Source organism: Dama dama, chromosome 25 (assembly GCF_033118175.1).
Source record: "Dama dama isolate Ldn47 chromosome 25, ASM3311817v1, whole genome shotgun sequence".
NCBI lineage: Eukaryota > Metazoa > Chordata > Mammalia > Artiodactyla > Cervidae > Dama > Dama dama.
The window spans coordinates 69,046,957-69,071,745 of NC_083705.1; the positions used below are offsets into that span (position 1 = coordinate 69,046,957).

At 46.0% G+C, this 24,789-nt stretch overlaps 1 protein-coding gene, 1 long non-coding RNA gene and 1 other non-coding gene across 4 annotated transcripts in view; 1 reads left to right on the forward strand and 2 right to left on the reverse strand.

Annotated features, from left to right (window-relative positions):
* Nucleotides 1-3,833: 3,833 nt before the first annotated feature.
* On the reverse strand, nucleotides 3,834-8,094 carry LOC133046496 (uncharacterized). The gene is made up of 2 exons (XR_009690518.1): nucleotides 7,753-8,094; nucleotides 3,834-5,211 (listed from the first exon to the last, which is right to left on the reverse strand). It is a non-coding gene; the product is annotated as an uncharacterized LOC133046496 (long non-coding RNA).
* Nucleotides 5,311-5,380, reverse strand: LOC133046894 (small nucleolar RNA SNORD123). The gene has a single exon (XR_009690596.1). It is a non-coding gene; the product is annotated as a small nucleolar RNA SNORD123 (small nucleolar RNA).
* Nucleotides 8,095-8,296: 202 nt separating the features above from the next.
* The window catches only part of SEMA5A (semaphorin 5A), a 539,339-nt gene continuing 522,846 nt past the window's right edge, over nucleotides 8,297-24,789 (forward strand). For both annotated transcript variants that reach the window (XM_061129337.1, XM_061129336.1), the window contains exon 1: nucleotides 8,297-8,800. The gene's annotated coding sequence lies outside the window, so the exon portion shown is untranslated. The remainder of the gene's footprint in view (nucleotides 8,801-24,789) is intronic.

A 24,789-nucleotide genomic window follows, 5' to 3' on the forward strand; every position in this document is an offset into this window, starting at 1 on the left:
TTTTCAACAATTGTTTCTGTGTTGAATAGAAGTGTTGTTATGTGCACATTTGTCTTGATCTTCTCTTTCAAGTAAATAGTTCTAACTTTTCACAATGAAGTGTCAAGTATTTTGTTAATTTTCCTTGTAGACAGTCTGTTAGGTAAATTCCTTTTTGTTACTAATCTAATAGCTAACAGGTTCTGTGCTTTTTTAAAATAAAAATACATGTTGGATTTTATCAAAGCATATTATGTGGTTACTGAAATTGTTACCCCATCCAAGCTCACTCTACTATCTTCTCTCCTCCCATCCACAGGTGGACAGGATTCTGATAAAAGGCACTCTGGCTTAACAGTTAGGCAGAGGGGCAGGATTCTCTGAGGCAGGCTATTTAGGTATGATTATAATAACAAAAGCAATGGAAAGCAAATCAGAGAAATAGTTCCAGCATGGAGTCAGAATTGGCTTTTCCCTGCAATAAAATGATTATATGGATTTTCTTTTTTATTTAGTTGCTGAGGTGATTAATATTAGTATATTTTCTAATGATAAAACATTCTCGAATTTTGGGGGGGTTTGGGCTACAATTTTCATGTTCACCAGGATGACTTTCACAGAATGGGGTAAATTGTGCTTGAATATTCAGTAGCGTTCTCTTAGAAAACCATGCAGACCTGTTTGCTCTTCTTGTCCAAGCATATACTGATTCAGTTTCTTTAATGGTCGTAATTGTTATTGGATTTTCATTTCTTCTTTAGTTTTCTAAAGCCAAATTTCCCTAGTGAGTTACATATCTTTTCAGAGGTTTGTCTGTTTTGTTAACCTTTCATGATTTTTTTTTTTTAAACAGCTTTGGTATTTCCCATTCTTTCCACTGTATCTTTATAGCATATTTCATTAAAATGTGATATTAACTACATTATTTCCCTTGCTTTGTTCTTTTTCTGGGTTTTTGAGTTAGACATCTACCTTGTTAATTTCGGTCTTTCTTAGAGTTCTCATCACAAAGCGGTACTTTTTTCTATTTCTTTAATTTTGTATCTGTATGAAATGATGGATGTTCATTAAACTTATTGGGAAAATCTTTTTATGATACAAGTCAAATCATTATGCTGTACACCTTAAACTTATATAGTGCTGCAGGTCAGTTACATCTCAACAAAGTTGGAAGAAAAAAGTTTTACTACTTCCTTCTTAATATAAGTACTTAAGGCTAAATTTCCCTGTAAATATAACTTTAACTAAATCACATTTTATATGTTGAATCTTTATACAACATATATGTTTCTCTGATTTCCATTATTTCTTCTTTGTCACAGTATTAAAAATATGGCTTAAAGCCAACAAATGTGAAGTTTTCTAAATTATTTTTTAAATTATTATTTTGTAACTGTTATGGTACTAATTATTCAGCATTAATTGAGGCTTGCTTTGTGGCCCCAGACTTGATTAATTTTTGTAATTCTTGCATGAGTGTTTGATATATCCATACCATATCAGAATAACCTTGATAACTGCTTTTCTCAGAATATCTAAATTCATACTATTTTCCCCCTTGTGAATTCATCAATTAGTGAGAGAAATGTGCACTATCAATGATTGGGGATTTGTCAATTTTCCTTACAATTCTGATTTTTACTTTTTATATTTTGAAACTCTTTTGTTAGTTGTATATGTATTTCTATTTCCTAATGAACTTTTTTTAGATGGTGAATATTTTTACCAAAAAAGATTTTAATCTAAAAATTTGTTTCTAATATTAGTATTTGTAAACTAGCTTTATTGGGACTGATGTTTGCCTGGTGTATATTTTTTTCCTTTGTTGTTATGTGCTTTATGATATAATTAGATTTTATGTATTTACTTAATTTCTTCTAGTTTTTCTCTTGCACAATTTTTTTCTTTCCATTTCCAGTCCTCTACTGGATTGACCAATCTGTCTTTATTTCATCTTTTTTCCTCTCTACTGTTTCAGAAGATTGTGTCTGTGGCTATTCTTTTGCAATTACTATCTTTGATGTTTTAACAAGTGTTAACTTCTAAAGTTAAATGCTTCTTCTTTTTTCCTGGAATTGCTCTTTCCACATTTTTTTTATTACTCACTACTCATCCTCCCAAAGTTAGCCCAAAGGCCACCTCCTCAACGATGCCTGTTCTGACTCCCCAGACTAAACCAGACACCACTAAACTTGTCTTTCATAGCACTTACTAGGGCATACGCCAACATGCTTGTGAAATCAGTCATCGACCCCTGCCTTCCTTAATTCCTGTAAGGGCTGTAATGCCTGAAAGGGTAGGCATTGGCTGTGCCGCTCTCTATTCTCCTCTAAGGTGCAGCCCAGTGCCAGAACATGCCAGGCAACAAGCGGCGTTGAAGGCAGGAAGGCAATAGTGGGAGGAGAGAAGAGGGCACTGGTGGTGATGCTGAGAGGTGAACCCACAGGGACGCTGACTCTGGGAGAGCCTCACACTTTTGTCAGTTAGGAATTACATTCTCCTGCGAAAACCAGAACAGACAATGATGGACAAAAAGGGAAATTCATTTCTTTTCCATGTTATGAAGTCTGGAGGCAGAAATCCTGGCTTAATAAGGGGGCTCCATAAAGTCAAGAGGGACTCAGACATTTTTTTCTTCCCCAGCTCTATTATCCTTGCCGGCTGTATGCTAAGTTGCTTCAGTCATTTTTGATTCTTTGTGACCCTATGGACTACATCCTGCCAGGCTCCTCTGTCCATGGGATTCTCCAGGCAAGAGTACTGGAGTGGGTTGCCATTCCCCTCTCCAGGGGGTCTTCCTGACCCAGGGATCAAACCTGCATCTCTTAGGTCTCCTGCACTGCAGGTGGATTCTTTACCACTGAGCCACCAGGGAAGCCCTTACTATCCTTGGTTCATGGCTTAGATCCTGAGATTACGAGTCCAAGATGGTAGCTGGTATTTCAACCACTACAATGAAGTTCGAGGCAGGAATGTGGAAGTGGGAGGGAAGGGCAAGAAAGAGCATGCCCAGTTAGTTGTTGCCCCTTTTAGGAAGACTTTCTTGGAATTTCATGGACTTTATATCTTATTCATCATGGCTAAGTTCCATGGTCAAACCTAGATGCAAGAAAAAAAAATTTTTTTCAAAGCCAGGATGATTGCAATTTAAATATAACTGGGGGGGGGGGTCCTGTGTTAAGGCTGATGGGAGTGGGGGTGGTGTTTGTAGGTGATCACTGTGGTACAGTGATGCAGACTAGGGGTGACAGGGAGACTGGTAAGAGGAGGGGTTGGTATTTTGGGCGAGAGAAGTTGACATTCTGAATTAAGGCAACAACATGGGAACGGAAAGGAGGGTCTGAAATGAGATTTGACAGATGCTGCGATGGGGTTCTTAACAGCTCATCTTCTCACTGCGTTGCTCCAGGAGACACTTTGCCTATTGGTTTAATTTCACTTAGTAGAGAGGCTTTTCACTGAACTCAAGGTCATTACGAGTTGATCTCCCTGGTAAATGCTGGAATAAACGAATACTTATTTGTGTTTCTAAATACATGCAGGATGAGTACTCTCTTCAAAGATGTTTTTCCAAATGTACTTATTTCCTCTCAAAGCTCTATTTCCAAAGACAGATGAATACAGAGGACAATGATTAACAAGTACAAACATAATTTTTTAAAAAAAGTACAGTCATTCTTTGCATATAGATACTCAAGATAAATATAAGGTTCAATGTCAGAAAATGACACTCAGGAGTGCTTTATCTCCATGTTGCAAACCATTTGCATTTCCTCTAGGTATTCCCAAAATCTTCTAAATTTTGCATTTTTTTCCCTCTCCCCATATGATACTTATAAAAAGATGACTTGAGGTATTTTGAGCACACCGATTTTATTTTAAGCAAACTGGGATGCTAGAAAAATACATACATCTAGACATTTAACCATCAACACCAGAAAAAATACTTTCAGATTTCTAGAATACTTTGTTCTTCTGGATACACAGTTGAAGTAAAAACACATCTTTTATTAATAGGCCCTTATTAAAAGTGAGATTAATTGCTAAGATTATGTGAGATTAATTTTCCTAAGTAAAAAATAAGGAGCATTTCTTACTGAATATGCGCTCGGGTTGCTGTACCCTTGAGTTCTTGCTAAGGTTCTTGATGGGTAGGATTTAGGCAGGCTGCTCCTTTGAACGTGGCTGTGAGGGGTGGGAAGGTGGTTTTCACCTGTGAAGTGAGCTTAAGAGAGATCACAGGTGAGTCGAGCTCACCTGGATGGAGCAAGGGCCACGTTGCTCTGTGCTGACCTGCACTGAACCAGCGGCAGTGGCGAAGCATGTTCCCTTGACCAGACGCGGGAAGCTCAGAGAAGTCCCTGGATGCAGCAGGGTGGAAACCGAGACGCAAGGGAAGGGGCCATAGTGATGTGCAACGCACAGGCTGGCAGAGGCCTGCTGCCCACCTGGAGGACCAGGTCCTTCCATTTAAGGCCCAAGGGACCCGCCCTTTGTCCCACGCTCATTCTCAGATGTGCCATAACTATTCTTTCTATTCGGTCCTAGTTTTGGAGCTGCTTTTTAGAATAGAGCTGCTATGCTTACCTCTGCCAGGGGAGTGGGCTGCTGCACTGAAAGGGGAGTGAGCATTTCTTGGGCTTAAATAAAAGAAAGCAAAAAAAAAAAAAAGCGAGAGTTTCTGGTGAAGCTCAGGGGATGTGATTAGGAGCTGACGGCTCCAAGCTCTCCTTCCTCGGCGATTCAGTCACCTGCGATTGTAATTGTGAGTCTTCCAAATATTTAAAATTGCTGAACAAAAAACAGCACCAGGTAACTTTAGTGATGCATAAAACTTCCTATCTTTTTCTCAGTGTTTGGCCATTTTAAGAAAAAAAAAAAAATGATGGGGTTGATCAGATGATCTAGCCATTTTTTCAATTTCTCAAGGCCATGGATCTAAAAGAAGCAAAACGGGGTGAAGAGAGAACACTTGTGGTTGGTGACTGTAACGTGTTCCCTGTTGATCCGTAGGAAAATCCAGTCATGATGGAAACGTCTAGAACCACAATTTCTATGCTGAGGTTTTTCATGATATGGATACAATCTCATTGCATTGTAAGGATCACAGACAGCAAGGTTTCCTGTTAAGGTCACTTCTGACCCACAGCAGCATGGCAGTCTCCTCTGGGGAACGTTCTCTGCCATCCTCTCCCGGCTCCTTTCAGCTGAGGTGGCAGTTTAACCATGAGGCTGAAATTCAAACACAAGGGAGGACGGTAAAGACAAGACAAAATCAGTTATTTGTTTCAGAGATATAAGAGACCCCTCACATTCCCACCCAGAAACTGAGGTGAATCAGGAAATGGATGGCGTTTTTCAAATCACATGAATCAGCGCCCCAGAATTCATCATTTTCACCAAGTGTTTGGCTGGTTTTCATTCCTTTATATTATGGCTCACCAAATACAGTTTAGGGAGAGATCCGATTTCATGTTTAAAAGAAGATAACTAAACACTTTCATTTTGAAATGATTCCCTCTAGTTTTGACTGTGATGAGAAGCAGCTTAATGTCACATGGGCTTCAGCTAAGACTTATCAAAGGAAAAAAAAACTCAGAAATTGCATTTGGGAAAAGAAAACACTTGTGGATTCTTTTAAATGAGTTTTGTTGTAGAGCGCCTACTTCCGTGCAGGGCCTCGGGTGAATATTTCACTTGTACCAGATTTTTTTTCTGTGAATGTTTACAAAGGATGTAATTGCCAGCAGGTTTGTTTAAGCTCCTGACAAGACTATAGCTCAGAAAAGTTCAGGAACTTTCTCCAGGTTGCAAGGTAAATCATGACTTCAATTTAGTTCCATTCAGCTGTAAAGGCGCATCCTAAATGATTATTTGGTTTCTCCCGTTCCTCATTTTTATTATTCATTTATTTATAATTCATTATCACTAAAGATACATATTTTAACAACGCTTTGGTGTAGTCCGTAAGTACCTGTCAAAGTGCCCCGCACTCTGAGTCACCACACACATACACATGGGCTCCCCTTTTTGCTCAGTCAGTAAAGAATCTGCCTGCAATGCAGGAGACCTGGGTTCAATTCCTGGATTGGGCAGGTCCCCTGGAGAATGGCTAACCACCCCAGTATTCTTGCCTGGAGAATCCCATGGATCGCCTGGTGGGCTACAGTCCATGGGGTCTCAAAGAGTTGGAAACGACTGCGTGACTAACACTTTCACTCCTTCCACAGACACATAAAGTTACATAATTTATCGAGTTAAATGTTATCAGCCCTCTTTGGGTGATACTTCTCCCCGCTCAGCCCTCTATATGCCTTTAAAAAAAAATTCTTTATTATTTTTTTTTAATGCCTTTAACTGTAGTGTTGAGGGGCAAAGGACGAGGAGCAGTTAAACACGTCGGATTCTAGCTTCTGTCTCCCTCTGCCCTGGCAGCTGGAAGATCCAAGGTCCACAGAGCCACCCTTGAATGGTGTCAAGTGTGAGGCTGGGTTCTCCTTCCGCCCAGGAGCAGAGCAGCCTGGCGAGACCTTGGCCAGCCTCCGCCCTCCCCAGGAAGCACTCACGGGTCTCCCTGCCACATTGGCAGGAGAACTGGAATGTCGGGAATGGAGCTGGTGCCCCACGTGCCCTGCACAGAAGGAGACCTGTTAAAGCTTTTCCTGAAGGCCCCAGGAGTCCAGCAGCTGCTAGGCACCTGGCTGAGTGCCCCCAGCACAACCCGGGGAAGAAAGCATCTCAGACGCCCGCCCAGCTACTGATATTTCCTCCGGATATCTTAAGGAAATCCGAGTGAGGCCCTGAGCTGTACCTCCAACCGCTCCATCACCAGCCCTACAGAGGGACTGGAGATTTCAGGCTGGGCTGGGCTTCCACGGAAACCCGTGGGATTACTTTCATTTAATTCTTTTATTTTTTTAAAAAAAATTTCTAGAAAATAAAGATAAATCAATGTCAGTTTGTTTTTCTGTTGTCTTTCTCCTAGATCTATGTGGCTCCTGCGGGAGCCCTGACACTTCCAGCCAGCGATGGGTTGTCTTCATAGATGAACGCAGGGGCACAGTTCTGGGCCCATGGGGCCACCTGGCCATTGTCACTGCAGTTCAAGGGCCGCGGTGGGGCGTTCATGAATTTCCTCACCCCAGGGAAGCTTGAAAGCCACGCTCTGAAGCCCAGTAGGAGAGAAAAAGGCCCAGAGAGACTGTCCCCAACCCCCATCCAGCAAGGTCAGGCGCAGCCCTTCAGCGTTCCCTCCCAAAGTTTTGCAACAAAGTACCAACACACCTTACCCCCTCCCCCCCCGCCAACGAATTCCGGAGTCTTGAAAGGTACTCTGCTTTTCAACTACGAATCTTTTTCGCCTGAGTACTCGCTCAATCAAGGCGAAAGAACCGGCCGAAGTGCAACAAGTAACATTTGCCCCATAACTGGACGAGACTACTGTCCATCTGGGACATTATCCTCTCTTAACACGCAGCCCGGCCACTCGGGGATCCCCTGACCTGCCTCCCTGGTTCGCCGAATTTGTTCACTTCTCTAGTTCAACGCTGCAAAAATTGACCCCATCTGGCCGGGAGGCGCAACCCCACCCCCTCGCCCCCAACACGCTCCTCCAAGAATCCTCAGCAACTTCCCTCGGTCTTTTGTGAAGTTTTCAGCGCTGAGCACACAAGAGGAACAAAATCACACACTCGGAGACCAAAGGATCCCCGCGGCCCCTGCCCACCCCCCATCCCCGGCCGGATTAGCCGGGTGTGAGGGGCGCGCACGTACCTGGAGCTGAGGTCGCTGGAGTGGACGCGCCACGTCCCGAGGCTCGGCCCGCGCCGCCTGCGGCCCTTTATACCCCCCGCCCCAACCCCAACCCCCAGCAGCCACGTCGGAGCGGCGGGACAGGGGACAGGGGGCGGGGGAGCGGCCGAAAGTTGCGCGGCGGGGGAGGGGGGGCTCCCTGAAAGTCAACGCTCGGACGCCCTCGCCCTGAGCGGGCAGGAGTGGGGGACTCCCCGGAGTCCAGGGGGGCGCCCCGGGAGCAGAGGAGGGGGTCCAGTCCTGGGAAGGGGCGGTGTCTGGGGAGGGGCCCGGGAGGTCAGGCGCGGGGTGGGGCGCTCGGGTTTCACCCGGGCCGGGAGGGGCAGGAGGCTAGGCGGAGGTGGGCGGGGCCGGGGCGGGGCTAATCGAGCGTAGGCGGGGCCGGGGCGGGGTTAGGGGCAGAGCTAACTGGGCCGGGGCGGGGCCTGGGGCGGGGCCTGGGGCGGGGCGAAGCGGCCCCGCGCTCCCTGCCCTGGCTCCCCGCGCCGCTCTTCTCGCCGGGAAGGCAGCGCCAGCGGCTGCTGCTCTCCCTGCGGTGGCTTCCGCGCGCTGTGCTTCCCGCCGCTGGTGGGCTCCGCAGCCCCCTGCCGTCCGCGGCCCCGGGCCCAGCGGCGACCCACCACCACCCTCCACCTCCCTTCGGCGTGGGGGCGCCCCGGCTCTTGTGGCTCATCCCAGGGGCTCCCCTTTACCTCCTCCAACCGGCGGTTTCCCTGCGGAGCTGGCTGGAGCACCCAACTTTGCCTCCTCTCCCGTCGCTCCCTCTGGGCGCGAACCTGCTCACCTCCGGTCCGGCCGTGCGCCCGGGGACCGTGCGCCTGGGGCTCGAGCCGGCGCACCCCCGCTCCAGCCCGGAGAGCAGCGAGTTGCGGGTAACTCTACGGAAGTGGCGGGGGGCGGCGGCGGCTGCTGCCTGGACATCCTTCGCGGGCGCTGAAGAAGACCCTCGCAGCCGCTCTTGACCCCCCGGGCGCCGGATGACTGGCACGGCGAACGCGCCTTGCACCTGGTGAGCGACCCCTCCACCCCACCCCGCACTCTGACCCGTCCCCGCGTGGTCGTAAGCTGCAGCCGCGAGCTAGCCGCGTTGGGGGCCAGGACTCGGGGGCGGCAGTTGTCGGCGCGTGGGTCGTGTGGGTCTCGGGAGGGTCGCTCTGCAGGCGCGGGGGACACAGTCCCGGGGTTGCGCTTGCGGGATCCGGACTTCCCAATACGGGGTGGGGGGTCACCCACAGTTGAGCAGGTTCGCGGGCTGGAAGTTTGAGTCTCCGCCTTTGCCGAGGTCTGAGCGTGCAAAGGGAAAAAGGGGGAGCGACCCGGTGGGCCCCCGGGCGTGGGGAGCGAGGGCACCCTCCTAACGCCTCCTTAAGGTGCACGGCGGAGCTCGCTGCACGCACCGGGCGCGTGTCCGGGCTCGCGCGGTGGGGAGCTGAGGGCAGGGTCCCGGTGGCCGTCACTTCGCAGTGCCTGCCTGGGGCAAGGTTTTCTGATCGAGTGACTGGGGCTCTGCGGCGCCCGCGAGAAACCAGGAGGCGGTGGGACCCGGGCTCAACTCCTCCGAGCGCTGTGGATAAGCAGGGAGGGAGACCGAGGCAGGCGGCCGCCCCGATCACCGCGGCCGGGGATGTATAGAGGCCCCGGGAGCCGCGGGCCCGATGGGCTGGCTGCAGCTAGGCCAGTCCTTTCCGCGGGCATCTCTCCCGCCGCCCCACCACTTCGCATCCCCTCCTGGCTTAGGATTTCGGGCTTGGGAGGCGGATCTGGGCGCCGGAGGGAGGATGCGCGGAGGAGCCGCGGCCGAGGAGGGGTCTCCCCGGGTCGCTCTCCGCCGCGGCGCCCGGTGCCAGGCCTAGCGCGGTCAGATCCCGGGTCCTTGGGCTTTTTGGTGGGAAGCGCATTTACCTCCTCGCCCTCCCCTCGCTTTGTACCTGGATGAGGTTGGCTGTTGAGAGTTCGGGTTGAACTTTTCCCTGCACTTGCGGCGTCCGGGGGACCCCCGGTAGGGGGCGCCGAGAGCGAGCGCTGGAAGAGGGCCTGAGGATGCTGGCTGGCTAGGAAGGCTTCCTCTGTGCCCGGTGAGTGGGTGGGGGTCCCGGTGAGTAAAGAGCAGGACCAGGCGGATCTTGCCATCATTTCCTAGAGGCGGAGGGTGGCGGGGTAGGTGATCTGTCGACTAGGGGGGGAGACGTCAGCCTTGTTAGAAGGGACAGGAAAGGTGGTCAACAAACTCTGGTCCTTTAAATAGAAAGACTCCTTCCAGAGACAAACGCATCCCTGTAAAATCTTCCTGTTTGTGCGTCTGCCTTCCTTCCCTCTGACCTTTGTATTTACCCAGAAAGAAATGGGAATCGGGTGAAGAGAATGTGAGTTATGTTTAATATTGACATGAAGTTCTCCTCCACGAGCAGATTAGTGAAAACGCCAGGAGTTACAAATGACTGTTGCATCTTTTTTTTTTTTTTTAAATTAAGGTTTATGTTGAATCTTGTTTTTAAGAAAAGCCAATTGTGTGTCACAATCAGCTTATCCGGAAGAGCCCTGTTATGATGGCCAAGTTTGCAATCAACAGATATGTTATTAAATACAGAGTTAGTCTTTCCCAAGGAGACCCAGAAAGACAAAATCAGACTTTACCAGGGAAGATTTTAACACCTAATTAGGATTGCTAAATTAATTGCTGGTTAGTGCCACTTCCATTATTGAAGAGAGCACAGAGTTTATCCTGCACTGTTTTGAATGACCAGTTCACACTTTCAGTTCTAGCTGATAATAGCTTAACTTGTGTACCACTTAAACGACTTTCCTCTATGTCTGTGTTTACCCCAGAGGAAACAGGGATTTTGTACCCCCAAAGATTTTTTTTTCTTGTTTGTCTTAAATGAAAATAGTGGTCTGAAGTACAACTGCTTGGGCCACTTGAAACAGATTTCTTTTTCCTTAAGTTTCTTTCTTGCAGAAACTTTGCCGTGATATAGCAGCTCATCCATGATGCTACACTGGTCATGCTAATTCTCTGCACACTCATGGAACCCTTGGGGTGAGGAGCTGGTACCTGCTTTTACGTGCTTTTACATACTTTGCTTAACAGGGAGAAGATGGATGATGCTAATCATTTTATGTCTTTTACAAATTGCACTAACTTAATCGGTTGTTTTAATGGCAAGCAGCTGTGAGATTCCTGCTGCGAGCAAAGCCTTTGGTCTCCTGGGTGGTAAAGCTTGTTTTTGTCCAAAAGAAGTTTTGGGGATGTTCAAAACTTGTTAAAGATAAACCTGTGCTTTTCACTGCCGGTCTCCTTTTAAAATGATTCTTCTCCCTGTCTGGGTAGGATGAAGCATAGAAATGTGTAGTGTAGTGGCTGTTAAAAGATGTTGGCCGGTGGGGCATGATGAATATGTGCATGTTCCCATAAACTTTTGCTTAAGTTTTAGAGTTTGTAGACCTTCCGAATCCCCAGCCGTGGCTTTGCAGCAAGAAATCTTGTTCACATTAGACTCTTGATTGGAGATGTTAAAACCCACAGACTTTTCTATGTGTTGTATGCTAATTGCTCAAAATAAGAGATGCCAGCTCCTTGGGACTCTGTCCTTTGCTCCTGATACTAGAGAGAACTGCTTAGCTGAATCATTACATAGTTTTTTATTAACTTGGTGATTATTTTTAATGATTCCAAATGTCTGTTTTTGTTGTTATAAAGTCACTGAAATGGAGGCGTTCCTTCTGATACACATACCGGGAAGTGGGGGAGGGGAAATTCCCCTCCTTCATTAAATGTCCAGCAGAGGTCTAAAGGCATCCCATTATATAAACAAGTAATCAACAACTCCAGAGTTAACTAAGATTAGGACCTAATCCATAAGAAGAGGTTTGGATCACAAATCCTACAGTTTGTGAGACAGAACAAGTTAATTAGTTTATACTATGTCAGAGTCAAGGAATCCATTTTTGGAGTATTATGTGTACAAGTGTTTGAGCAAAGTCCCACATCCTGCAATAAATCCTCCATAATTCTTGATTCTAAAATTGTACTATATTTGTGTTTTAAAATGCTTCTGAACTTGTCGCTATAGTTACACAGACAAGTTGCTTAGGGTATAATTATAACACCAAGGTGACACATTTTTACGTTTAGAGTGAAATAATTTTTAAAAGGTAAGTTACGATGTCTAACAAATTTGAGTTACAGCCAAGTGCAAAGCGTGTGTGTGGAACCTTGGCCATTTCTGCCCACATGCACCTTTGTACATTTATACAGAGAAAGTCAACTCTTTTCTTGAGTCTTAAGATGAGAACAAGTAAGCACTTTGAAGTTGTTTATACTTGTCTTTGTGTACTGTTGTTAACATAGATATTTTCACATAGGTCCCTGGCAGCCTTTTAAAATTGAGATGCAGAAGTTTTGTTGAAAATTGCTGATTTTTATCACTCTGTTTGCTGCCTTGTAGAAATGATCAGTTGTAGATAGGGGGCAATCTGCGGTTTCTAATTCCTGCACATATTGGTAGCATCTTAAAGATTAAATTCAACAGGTGAGGAGTGGCTAGCTCATTGGGAAGCTGTTTGAAGAAGCAGCTTTTGGTGTGCTTGATAAAGATGTCACTGACTTCTGTGATGAATTTATCAGGTACTGGTTATCCAGATTACACAGAATCAATTTCTAATGGCAGGAAAAGAGGAGAAAAATTAAAGCAAGCTGGAATATAAATAGACAAACTTGTTTTGATTCGGAATTTATACCAAACAGAACAAAGCAAATGAAAACTTAATCCCAGAGAAGGTCCAGTGTAACAATTAAGTTATTGTTATGTACTGGTATTGACACAATCTTTTTCATCTAAAGGTTCTAGATCTAGGGAAATTTGGCTCTGAATTTCACAGAGTATTCTGAAGCAACTTCAAAGACAAGCTATAGGTCCCTGGGGCATGACATTTAAAATAGGATTAACCCAATGGTGGGCTCAAGGAAACAGAAAACTTTCTCAAAGGAATTGCTGTTGTCTTTTTCTTTACCTTCTTTTATTGTCCAAGATTAATGGCTGTTTGACAAGAGCGAAGTTGAGCACTTCACTTCTCTTTCCTAAGTTTTAAAATGTATTAGTGTGGTACTGTTGCATTTGGAAAAAATTAAATCATTCCGTTCTTTACTCTTTTATTTTTTTTTTCTACATACACTTGAATTGGTTTCCTGATTAAGATTGAAGAACACTAAATTTTTAAAAGAGAATAAATTTTTAGAGGGTAATTTCTTTGCTTTCTGGAAGGCCATGAACTCACTAATCTTTATTTTCCCATCCGTCATTCTTTACTTGTCACCATCTCTCTGGGAAATTGGCTACCCTAGGGTTCATATAGAATGGTGAGGAGGTACATATTGGAACGATTTTATTTTATGTTGCATTTTTATGTCCATTTGCGAGTAGATCACATTACTGCAATAGGTAATTCAATTACAGATATGTATGATAAATAACCAGGAGATGGATGCTATCAGAAGGCAATTCTGCTGGAGAAAATAATACTGTATTTGCTGAGATGTGAAATTAAATAAGTTCTAGGCAAGTGACAGTCAGGATTGAGAATGGCCAAATTGTTCATAGGAAAAAGAGCCCCTTTCAGTCAGTTCAAATTCACCCAACATTTGGCAGTGATATATGATATGCCTATGCAAGGAAAAAGCAGAGTCAAAGAAAAACAAATAAAGCAATAAGAAAAATTCTGCTAAGCTGTGTCCTGTGAATTGTCTGCAGCAACATACGATGGTTAGTGCCTGGCTGTTAACTTCCCGGAACAGATGCATTCCTCACCAACTGACCCCCAATACAATTCCTTACAAAGAGCTTCCCTTTCTGTAAAGAAAACTGGAGATGTGACGTGTCTCGGGGAGCTGAACTCAGTCAGCCACCAAGGATGCAGCTGCCTGCTGCCAGGACTTCGCCGGGACCCGGTGCCAAGTGAGCGCCCCGGATGGAGGCCAGGGACGTTTATGGCTGGACAGGCTGCAGCCAAATGGGCTTTAGCATCACAGCGGGCTGCTGTGATTTCCTTTTGCCGTTACAGGGCCCAGATTTAGATCTGCCGTAAAACTTTACCGATTGTAAAGCTGAGAACATTGTTTGTACCTGGTGCAGCATAAAGCAAAAATAATCCCTTGGGATGCTAATCTCCCTTTGTTCAACGGACGTTGCCGTGAAGGCCGTCGTTCGTGCCAGTCGGAACAGGAGGAGAAGTTGCTTCTGAGACACCCATCAAGTCAGTTCCTCAGTGTGTGCTAGCTGTGAACTTTGGGAGACTTAGTTCTGGGAAAGCTGGGTGGAATAATTACCAGGAGCCTGGGCTCTGATGAGACTGCTTGCCTAACTAGCAGGGCACTTAGGATGGCAGCACAGAGGTCCCCAGGGGACAGCCCGCTTGCGGGGCTGGAGCGGTGTCGGCGGTGGTGGCCGGCTTCCAGGGCAGCTGGTGAGGGTTGGGGAGGGCAAGCGTCCCTGTCCCTGCTCGACGGCGGGGTGCCGGGTAGGGACTCCCCACACAACGGATGTGGCAGAGCGTGTGGGTGGACTGGGGGAGGACCAGGCGGCAGTGATGGGTCAGGGTGCCAGGCCTGCCTCGCCGCAGGGCTCCTCGCGGGGCAGGTACTCCAGAAGGGAGAAGGGGACGTGGGCGGGAAGCAGGATGTCTCTAGGAGAGGGGGAGGATGACCCAGGGAGGGCTGGACGCAGGACAGCACAAACCACAGTGAGGGTGATGTCCAAACTGGACGTGGAGGACAGGTCGAGGGGACAGTCTCGATGCAGTGAGAGAAGCAAGCCAGCTGGACTGGCTGCCCGCCAGGTGTGGGTACCATGATGGCAGATGGCTGCTGCTAACGTGCAGAAAGAGCCAGGGGGCCTGGGCCCTGCAGCGGGCTGGAATCCATTCCTGGTCAGGGGCATGAGCACCTGAGCTCATCTGAGCATCCTGTGTGATCCCGGCCCCCCGACATGGCTCAGTCCTACCACTGTCTTCTCCTCCTGACCCCAGCCCCTTTGGCCTCTGCGTGTTCTCTTCCTTCTGCTCGGAAAGCTTCCCCCGCCCCCCCCCACTTGCCTGGGCAGCTCATGGCTTCCAGATCTGGTCTCTCAGACGGCTTTCACTCAAGTGGCCCATCTTCAGAAAGGCATCTCTGCATCACGCTAGCTAGGACCCCATTCCGTCCCTCTTTCCTCTCTTCCTCAGCCTGCTCTTTTTCTCTTCTTAGCTTTTCACTCTAACCCAGCATACTGTATTGGCTTAAAGTCTTTAACCAACAGAGAATGGAAGCTTAGGAGCTGGGTGATACTGCCTCTGGTGAATCTGTGTTTAGCAGGGCACCTGGCACACAGGCTGCTTTGGGTTCAGGTATGTGGTGAGTGAATGAATGGGAAAATGCCTTTATGTGGTATATAAATAGTGCAGACCGTGATACAGTGTCCTGGATAAAAGCTATGGCTTAAAACTTTGGGGGCCAACTATGGAAGCTAAAAACTATTTAGGTGGAGAAAAGTGTTTCAGATACTCCCAAACTGATTTATTGACAATACAGATGTCTTGAAATACAGATGTCCTTGTGAGCCAAAGACTGTGAGCTTCATATTTCCTGTACAGGGCTGTTTGCCCAGTTGTAAATGCTTGTTCAATGAATCCGGGACCTTGCTGGATTGGGAGATTAGCATAAAATATTTTGTGTGTATTCTAATAGTTTATGTATATTAAAACATAAAAAAGTGAAATTCAGGGGTGTTGTTTATTTACTGAGAACAGCTGCCCTTCCCTCTGCCACCCACAGGCACAAAAATTCCAGGCACTGTATTGTATCCTCATGACATTTTCACACATTACAGAGACTTTTCGAAATTCCAGAAAAAGTTTAGAACTGTGGAAGCCTTTCTTCTTGTATTGCTGAGATGAGGCCCATGAGCCCTGTCGCTTAGTTGGATTTATAGATTTAATAAGCTGAAGCAGATGAGTGGATAAACAGAGTGTGGTCCAGCCATACAATGGGCTACTATTCGGCAATCAAATGAATGAACTCTTGATATGGGCCATACTGAGTGTGAACTTTAAAACATTATGCTTTGTGAAAGAAGTCAGTCCCAAAAGACCGCGTGTCATATGATTCCTTTTATGTGAAATGTCTAGAACAGGTAGACCTGTGAAGACAAAAAGCAGATTTGAAGTTATCTGAGATTAGGGCTGGGGATTGGAAGAAACTGCTGATGGGCAGCTGGGGGTTTTTCAGGGAAATGGAAAAATTCTAAAAGTGGATAATGGGGACAGGCACACAGCATGTGCATTTACTAAAAATCATCAAATTGTACACAAATGGTATGTAATCTATGCCTCAGTGAAGTTGTATAGTTCCAACTTAGCACCAAAGAAATCCAAAACCTCAAAATGCAAGAGGTACGTAAGATAATGACAATAATTTATAATGTTCTGAGTGGTTACAACGTACCAAAACATTTTACCCACTTAAAAGAGAAAAGGCATACTCTGGGGGCATACTCTCTAAAGAGTTCTTTGAACCACCCATGGCCTAAACAAATTCTGGTGTGTTTCCTGGGAATTGTGTCTGTGTTTCCAGGATTTTCACTAAGCCCAGCACTGACGCCACCGGATACTGTGTGAGCAGCATCTCTTTGATCCCCAGGCACTTCCTGGGAAGTGTATCAGAGCTGTGATCTCTGTCCTGAAAACAAGCAAACCCAGGTTGTTTCCAGATGAGACCCGGAACCAAATCAAATCAATTAAACTCGTCTGACCCCTGGGCTACTCCGTGTTTGCTGCCCACCAGTTTCCAGTTGTCTATTGAGAATACTTCTCTTTTGCCAGTTTTTAAAATCTTTTTGGTGTTGTTTATTATTATTATTCTTTTTGGTTGCACTGGGTCTTCACTGTACTGCACAGGCTTCTCATTGAGGTGGCTTCTCTTGTTGGGGTGCACAGGCTCTAGGCACTTGGGCTTCAGTTCAGTTCAGTCACTCAGTTGTGTCTGACTCTTTGTCACCCCATGAACTGCAGCACGCCAAGCTTCCCTGTCCATCACCAACTCCTGGAGTTTACTCAAACTCACACCCATTGAGTCAGTAATGCCCTCCAACCGTCTCATCCTCTGTCGTCCCCTTTTCCTCCTTCAATCTTTCCCAGCATGAGGGTCTTTTCCAATGAGTCAGTGCTTCACATCAGGTGGCCAAAGTATTGGCCACAATCACAGGAAACTAATCAAAGTGATCACATGGACCACAGCCTTGTCTAACTCAGTAAAACTGTGAGCCATGCTGGGTAGGGCTGCCCAAGACGGATGGGTCATGGTGGAGAGTTCTGACAAAACGTGGTACACTGGAGTGGCAAACCGCTTCAGTATTCTTGCCTTGAGAACCCCATGAACAGTATGAAAAGGGCTTTAGTAGCTGTGACTCATGGGCCCTAGAGCACGGGCTCAGTATTTGGGGCTCAGGGGCTTAGCTGCTCCGTGACATGTGGAATCCTCCCGGACTGGAGATCCAACCCGTGTCCTCTGCTTTGGTAGGTGGATTCCTTTCCACAGTGCCACCAGGGAAATCCTCTTCTGCTAGTTTTATTGGTACATGGGCATCGCTCTGGGTGGGGGTGGGGGGTGGAGAATCTTGGAAAACACACCATCTCCTGGTCTTATTACAGCTGCAGAGTCTGGAACTCCAGAGCGTGACTCTGCTCGCCAAAGAATGCTGCTTTCCTGGGATGGGGCAGAGTGCGTGGTACCTGCTTCTATATCCTTGTTCACCTAGCAGAGCATCTGCTTCGGCTGATGAGGTGACTTCTGACAGCCAGAGCTGGTGGTAGGATGCAGGGTTTTGAATGCCCAGAGCCCAAACAGTTCAGCTGGAGAGGGCCCTTTATCCACATTAGAAGAAGAGTCATTAGAATCATTTCTGGCTCTTTCCCTTCTGCTTTGACACATTCTGCAGTTAAAGCACAAGCTGAGATTCGGTTATGGGCCGAGGTACATATGAATTGCTTGTAATTTCCTTGCTCTCCGACTATTGTCCCTGGATGGGAGTGTCTTTAGCTCTTTCCTCTTGTTTATGGCAACTTCCATCTGTTTCGTGCCTGAGAATCCTCTCTGCCTCCTGCCTCGGGGCTTGCTTGGCTCTCTCTTGGGCACCTTACCCTCCCCACACCAGTTGGTTTCCACATGGTGACTTTCTGTGGGAGTGTTTACTTTGGCAAAGACGATCCCAGCTCCAGATAGACTGGGCATGAGATGGCCGGCTTTCAGAGCTCATACGCCTCTTTCCATTAGTGGTGACGTATTGCTCTCCAGTCCTGGGACGGTTCGGGCAAGCATTTGTAAAGAGCGTCTAATGTCTTCAGCCCTTGTAGTGGTCATATGCAAAAATTGAGATCGACAAGAGTTTAAAATTCTAGGGCAATAGTTTTATTGACCTCTTACCAGTGTAATTTCTGACTCGCTCATTCTGAGTTTGCCTCCTCCCAAACTGGCAGCCTAACCTACACACAAATTAAGAGTAAAATTTTTAAAATGACCATGTTTTTCTGTTACCACCCCTAAATTATTACTCACCCTTGGTGAGTAGTAAGGAGTTCTTTATGAAATTGCATTAATATTTCCTTCTGCTTATTAGGTGGCAAAGGAGTGGGTGACGTTTATATTTGGATGTCACTTTTGATAGCTTTAATTGGTCAATAAAGTACTGTCTAGGTGGGTACTTTTGGTAGTTGTTTTGTTTCATTTGCAATGAGCGAATGTTCTCTATATTTTAAGGGTAACTATTTAAGTATTCAATTAAAGAGATTGACTGGTTACATGATGAGAGAAATTTCCATGTTGCCAGGACAGAGATTTAGTTTGGAAACACAAGGAATAAGAAAATTATGCCATTTTTCTCTTGTTTTAAGACCTCCTTTTAGAATTATTATTGATTTGTATTGGATCTGAGAGCTGGAGTTGATCGTAATTAAAGGAAGATGTAGTGTTAGATACAGAATTCTGTGAAGACATTGCCCTAAGTGGGAAAAATGTATTAGACCATTAGTTTTGATGATTTTTTAAAAATTTTTTCCTAATCATTTCTTTTTCTGAAAAGCATCCAGATGCTGAGATCAAATACTGATTTCAGACAGTCTAGCATGTACCGGATCCTACCTTTATTGGGTGGTTGGATCACAGGGAAGAGCCTGGAATGTTCACTTCACAGCCTGGAACGCTACTATTGCAATCCCTTATATCTGCGGACACCTCCTCCTGCTGCCCTTGTTCTGAAGTTTAAACTTGAAGTGTCTTTGACAATGTGTCAGGGAAAGAAATCTTTAATGTTTGAGCTAGAAGTTAAAGTTGGGCATTTTATTTATTAAGTTTAATATTTCTGGGCTGTAAGCGGAGAAGAAAGATCATGTTTGACGGAGCTGGGGTCCAGCCTGCAGATGTTGAAACTTTCCCCGAGGTAAGGTGACCAGATGTCCCATGTGGAAAGGCGCTTGCTGGACTGTGGTTTCTTGTTCTTTCTGATGAAAGAAAGAACTGCTGCTCCTCCAGTATCCTCTGATGTTCTTTTTATCCACCCCCCCCTCACCCCCCAGTCAGAGGGATTCTTCTGCGGTCCTCCTTATCGTGATCTTTCTCTGGTCAATTTCTCTGCTAATCCAGCTGCCTTTTTAGTAATGCATTTCTCCTTCACCACAAAGTTCTGAGACGAGCTCAAAACTTCTGATCGGCCCTTAGTTTCCAACGAGGCCTGGCTCACTCTCTGGCCCTCCCCTCCTCTGTTTCAGCTCCCGCCCCCATGGGAAAGGGTCTGGCCAGGCTCTTCAGTGGCATCTTCAGTACTTGGCTCTAAGCTCTGGGGGTACCAAGCCACGGCTGGATGATGTAATATCAGCGGTGTCATCGATGGGCTTCCCTTGTAGCTCAGTCTGTAAAGAATCTGCCTGCCATGCAGGAGACCTGGGTTCGATCCCTGGGTCAGGAAGATCCCCTGGAGAAGGAAATCGCAACCCACTCCAGCATTCTTGCCTGGGGAATCCCATGGACAGAGGAGCCTGGTGGGTTGCAGTCCATGGGGTCACAAGAGTCGGATGCGACTTAGCGAGTAAACCATCACCACCGCCACCATCGATGGACACACTCTTTTGCTCAGCTGTGTTCCTGGGCTGGTTCATGTTGGCTCATGAGGTCAGTCCTTCTGTAGGTCAGTTATAAGTATGATGGGAATATGGTGGCGATTTAGTTCCCTCCCTTCTTTAGTTTCGTGTCTGATGGTGCTCTCGAGCCGGGAAAAGCAGGCATCGGCTTATTAGGTGAGAGAAGCCCTTGAGAGAAGGCAGTGGGGACTTCTCCACCCCTCAGCCTTTCCTCTTGGTGGTGGAGGTCTGGAGCCTTGGAGTTACGCCTCTCAAGGTCCTGCCTCCTTTCCACATGGAACTCTCACTTCCTTGGCCCCTGGTCACAAAGTTGGTGCCAGGAAAAGTGGGGATACCTGAACCGAGGTGTTTGAGGCAACAGTCTTTCCCACTCTGCCTGTCTACCCCTACATACTTTACAATGCACATCTGAAACCAGTGTAAATGCCTTCTGTGGACGGAAATTGTACGGTGGTTGGGGGTGGGCCTGGCTGGGTGGAGACTGGAGGGCCCAGGAGCCCTGAATGTCCAGGCAGGGGCTTATTGGCTGTCAAGGCTTTCCAAGCCGACTCCCAAGTCAGGCCTGGAGCCAAATTTACTTTCCGTCTGTCAGCTGTGATGGAATTCCTAGGTCCTATCGCCAGCTTGTGAAAAGAAATCATTCAGGGAACTGCAAGCTGGCAAGTAAGAATTGCAAAGGTTCATTCACTCGAAAGCTGACACCTGCAAATGTTATTTAACTTTGAACAGTTTCTCTGGGCCCACCTGCTGGGGTTCCATCTCCCTGAGGTTTGTGTTGGTGCAGAGGAGAGGTCACGGGGAAGGGCTCATGGTGGGCATCTTAGCGGACATGTCCCAGCGATGGTCCTGGCAGAAGGACTTTCTGGATGTCTCCACCTCACTCATCCCTGACCCAAGCGTTGTTCAGTAAGGTCCATTTCTTTCAAACTCCATGGAGTAAATAACAGTGCTTGGACTTCAGCTGCTAAAGTTGCTGAACTCTAAAACCCAGTTAGGACTGTAGAGTCAGGTTTCACAGTGGTTAGATGCCCTGTCAATTTGAATACCTGAAGACACTTTTAAAAAGAGTGTCAGTGAATTAATTGTTTTTGGAAGGAGGCTCAAGAAAGTCAATGCTTTCCACTTGGGCCATGGCTACAGGGGAGACTGACTTGCTAAGCCGGGGAGGAGTAACACACCTTACATCTTTGATTAGGAAGAAGAGTACTTCCCAGTGTCTACAGAGTATTTCAGAAAGACTTCTCTTTCTCATATAATGAAAATAATAACAGAAGGTCAAGCACTCCAGATACAATTTATTGGTATAGTTGATTTATAATATTCGTTTTTCTCTTTCTGACTCACTTTACTCTGTATGATAGTTTCTGGGTCCACCCATATCTTTACAAATGACGCAGTTTCACTTGTTTTTTGTGGTGACTATTCCATTGTATATATATGCCACATCTTCTTTATCCACCTGGTGATGGACATTTAGGTTGCTTCCTTGTCCTGCCTGTTGTGAACAGGGGGATATGTGTATTCTTTTTGAATTATGATTTTTCTCAGGGTACGTGCCCAGTCATGGGATTGCTGCATCATATGGCGGCTCTATTTCTAGTTTTGTAAGGAACCTCTGTACTGCTGTCCGTAGTGGCTGTACCAACCTATATCCCCATCAAGAGTGTAAGAGGATTCCCTTTTCTCTACACCTTCTCCAGCATTTATTGTTTGGAGACATTTTGATGATGGTCATGCTGACCAGTGTGAGGTGATCCCTCATATGGGCACTGAAAAGTGAAAGTGAAGTCACTCAGTCGTGTCCGACTCTTTGCGACCCCATGGACTGCAGCCTACCAGGCTCCTCCATCCGTGGGATTTTCCAGGTGGGAGTACTGGAGTGGGTTGCTGTTTCCTTCTCCAGGGGATCTTCCCGACCTAGGAATCAAACCTGGTTCTCCCACATTGCAGGCAGATATGCTTTACCGTCTGAGCCATCAGGGAAGTCAATATATTCACTAACATGTGTGAAATAGATAGCTAGTGGGAAGCTTCTCTATAGCACAGGGAACTCAGCTTGGTGTTTGGCGATGACCTAGAAAGGTAAGATCAAGGAGTGGGAGGGAAGTCCAGGAGGGAGGGGATATATGTTTACCTATAGCTGATTCACTTTGTTTGTTGTATGGCAGAATCTAACACAATATTGTAAAGGAGTTATTCTCCTGTAGAAATGAACTACATTAGATTTCTTTGTTTGGGTTTGTAGATGGGAGTAGTATGAGCTTTGGAGTGACTTTGGGAAAGAATAGGCCAGATAAATATGCTTCATTTGATCTCTGGGATCCTGAGTTCTTTGGTAATCTTTCAGAAAAATCTCAGTTTTTCTTCTTGCGGTCAATGACTTTGCTCTTTTATGTTAAGAGGGAAGAGAGTATCGTGACCTCTCAGGTAGTGAGTGGATTAGAGGGGAGACTCAGCTAGGTGCGTGTCTCATGTCATGCTTTTCCAGAGTTTCACCCAGATCTTTGTCCTCTACCAAAATGCTCAGCTCCGTTGGTGCCTTGGTTTGGGGTCTACATGACGAAGTGACACAGAGTGGGAAAGGTTGCCCAGTCTGTCCCTTGCAGTGGGTCCGCTGAGGTTGTGCCCATAAAACGGGGCTATGAGTTCACCCCCAGTGGTCTTTCCCTTAGGGTCTCTTTAACTACTGGTGGTAGTGTGTGAGCTTTAAACCAACTTTTGGATCTGCCGCTAAGTGCCTTTCAGTGGGTTTTTGATTTTTGTTTTTAAATGAAAAGTGTATGTTCCCAGAAGAACTGGCTTTGGGGCCCAGATTTTCTGCCTGGAGGTTGTTGGAGACAGGGCTAAGTGGGAAGAATAAAAATCGTGATTGGAGGCTTGGCAAAAATCATTGTTGGAGGCTTGGCAAAAAATCATCGTGAAGAGACGCAGACAAAGGGCACAATTAGTTCATGGCTGAGCCTGGGCACTGATGTGGGTGGCCCTGAGGGCCAAGTGCCCCTTGTGGTTCTTTAATTGCGCTTTTGAGCGAACAACCAGTCTAATTAAGTCATGAAAACTAGTCAAAAGCAGGTTAGGGAAGAATGCTTGCTTGAAGGAGTGCGGGAACCCTCGTGTTTATCTCTGTTACTCTTCAAGGGCATGCTACCCTTTCTATTTTCTTTTGTTTTTTATGTTGGAGTATAGTTGATTAACAATGTGTTAGTTTCAGGTGTATAGCAAAGTACAGGTAAACATATGCATGTATCTCTTCTTTTACAAATTCTTCTTTTCTCATTTAGGTCATTACAGAATACTGAGCAGGGTTCTCTGTGCCATAGGGCTTCCCTGGGGACTAGGATGGTAAAGAATCTGGTTGCAATGTGGGAGACCTAGTTTCGATCCCTGAGTTGGGAAGATTCTCTGGAGAAGGGAATGGCAATCCACTCCAGTATTCTTGCCTGGAGAATCCCATGGACAGTGGAGCCTGGTGGGCTATGGTCCATGGGGTGGCAAAGACTTGGATGTCACTGAGCATGAGATTTTTAAAAAGTCCCTCATGAAGTAGACCATCAGTACTGGGTTCATTCCTGTATCTTTCCTCTATGTAGGAAGAAAACGATTTGTAGCCGTATTTCTGTCAAAGAATTAGGCGTAAACTTTAAAGAATTGGTTGAAAGCAAAAGACATTCATGTAAAGACATAACTAGAGGTACATATGAAACATGTTTGAAATGCTTGACTTTTCTGAGCAATCAGGAGGTTGTTAGCTGTTTCCTTTTCCCACTTAAACTTTCAAATGATTAATGGGATTTGTTTAATTAAATGTTCCACATTTACGTGGAGTAGAGGCCCAGGGAGTGTTCTGAAAATAGTATCAATTGTTTTCTATTGATCTACAATATGCAGTATGGCTTTCTTATCCCGAGAGAAAAAGCATTCAGTTTTATATTAATAATCTTTTTCAAATTATTTAACTGTTAGTTCTAAAGTGAAAAATCTATTTAAAACATCCTCTGGACCTCCTGAAAAATTCCCTGTCATGAAATACTCCTTTACTGCATTCCAGAGGAAGAAGCTAGTTTTAAACAGAGAAGCACGCTTCTGTGGCTACCACAGTGGGTTGAAATGTGCCCAGGGGTAGCTGGGCTATTTTTAGCGAGTTCCAACGTATCCTGTGGTGGCTGACATCCAATGATCCAAAATTAGTCATGGGATCTTGGCCACCACAATGTCTGGGACTCAGCCAATCAGCATGCTCAACATCTTTGAATTGTCAGCCTAAATCTACCACGAGGATTGATTGCTTTGGTCAAACAATACATCATTCTTTGCAGAAAACAAAAGGATTACCTCTTCTTGTGAGCTAAAAGATCAGAAGCCTTGGAATTACGGGCTAGCAAGGTGGGTGCTGAATAAAATTGGGAACACGTTCAGGCTTTTGGAAGATGACAGTCTCTTGGTGATGAAGACAGTGAAATACCTAAGAGGGACATTTTTACTTTACTCTATTGGTGGGGGCATGAAAAAGAACAGCTGAGATTTTATTTTTCCTCTTCTGCTTTGTTTACATAAAAAGAAGGTCAAAGGAGAAGGTTGATGGGGACCCTCAAGGCAGAAAAAGCTTGGTCTTTCATCTGTAGAAAAAAGGGGGGATACAGTTACCTTCTGAGAAAGGTCTCTTCTTACACATGGTGCCCCCAATCATTCTAGAGACAGATGACCTATTCACCTTGAAAGAATTAGATTTACGTTTCCCTGTGCCTAGAGAAACGCTTCCTTGTTAAATACACACCCAGCATACAATTATCCTTTGCTGTGTTCATTGATTACTTTTTTCCCCAAAGGTTTTTCTGTTTG